Source organism: Octopus bimaculoides, chromosome 16 (genome assembly GCF_001194135.2).
Source record: "Octopus bimaculoides isolate UCB-OBI-ISO-001 chromosome 16, ASM119413v2, whole genome shotgun sequence".
NCBI classification, from domain to species: Eukaryota; Metazoa; Mollusca; class Cephalopoda; order Octopoda; family Octopodidae; genus Octopus; species Octopus bimaculoides.
The window spans coordinates 37,931,779-37,933,447 of NC_068996.1; the positions used below are offsets into that span (position 1 = coordinate 37,931,779).

Genomic DNA, 1,669 nt, shown 5'->3' on the forward strand with positions numbered 1-1,669 from the left:
TATATATATATATATGTATGTATGTATGTATGTATGTATGTATGTATGTATGTATACATATATTTATGTATAGGTGTGTGTGTAATAATTTTAAGGGATCAATATAAGTTCTCCTTTGGTTCCTTTTAAGCTCCTTAAGTTAAAAAATTCTTATCCACGCAACTCTCCATGATATAAACATTTTCAGTTTTGTCCGACGTTGCATTCATTCTCTTTCGGTTTTTAATGCTTTCTACAATGTTCGTAATATTCTTTTGGAAGATGTTATTATAGTTTCTAAATTTGATGTTCTCAATGAAGTTCAATAATTATGTACATCAGAAACTATTTCTTGATTTCCGCCTTGAGAATATACTTTTATCTTAATATTACACATAAAAAATTACTTTCTTGTTCACTCTAGTTTATGTATAGTGGCAGTACAACATATCTTTTATTTTATACTTGTTTCAGTCATTAGAATGTGGCCTTGCTGGGACATCGCTTTAAAGGGTTTTAGTCGAATGTATCAACCCCAGTACTAGATTTCAAAGGCTGGTGCTTATTCTAGATGACTCTTTTGCAGAACCGCTAAGTTTAGGGGAACCTAAAACATTTACCGGCTGGCAAGCGATAGTGGGCGACACACAACACTTACTCACACAAACACAAAGGCACAGTTATATATATATATATATATATAAATATATATATATGACAGGGTTCTTTCAGTTTCTTATTTCTTTAGTGCCCTTAAGGGGCTAAACATAGAGTGGACAAACAAGGACAGACAAGGTGATTAAGTCGATTACATGGACGCCAGTGCGTAACTGGTGCTTAATTTATCGACCTCGAAAGGATGAAAGGCAAAGTCGACCTCGGCGGAATTTGAACTCAGACCGTAACGGCAGACGAAATACCGCCAAGCATTTCGCCCAGTGTGCTAACGTTTCTGCCAGCTCGCCGCCTTTGACTTCTTTCAGTTTCTGCCAACCAAAGATTTGGTCGACCCAAGGCTATAGGAGAATACACCTGCCAAGGTGCCACGCAGTGGAACTGAACTAGAACCATGTCTTTGGGAAGCAAACTTCTTACCGCACAGCCACACCAGTGCGTTGTTTTTTCTTTCAAAATATATATATTATTGACAATATCTCGCTATCAGACAAAAATTTGGATTATTGCATAGAAAGAACTTGTGCTTTATATCGATCTAATATAGATATTGATTTTCAATTTTTGGTACAAGGCCAGCAATTTCGGGGGAGGGGATAAGTCGATTACATTGACTCCAACGTTCAGCTGGTACTTATTTCATCGACCCTGAAATGGTGAAGAGTAAAGTTGACCTCGGCGGTATTTGAACTCAGAACGTAAAGACGGACGAAATACCGCTAAGCATTTTTTCCGACTTGTAAATGATTTTTCTAACTCATCGTCTTAATAATAATAATAATCCTTTCTACAAGAGGCACAAGGCCTGAAATTTTGCAGGAGGGGACTAGTCGATTACATTGACCCCAGTGCTTGACTGCTACTTAATCTATCGACCCCAAAAGAATAAAAGGCAAAGTCGACCGCGGTGGAATTTGAACTCAGAATGTGAAGACGGACGATAATAATAATAATAATAATAATAATGATAATAATAATAATAATAATAATAATAATAATTTTTAATAATAATAAT

General features: G+C 35.8%; 1 protein-coding gene across 5 annotated transcripts in view; it reads left to right on the plus strand.

The window, feature by feature from the left end:
* Nucleotides 1-1,669, plus strand: part of LOC106881394 (F-BAR and double SH3 domains protein 2) — a 286,511-nt gene that overhangs the window by 262,357 nt on the left and 22,485 nt on the right. The window lies entirely within an intron of this gene.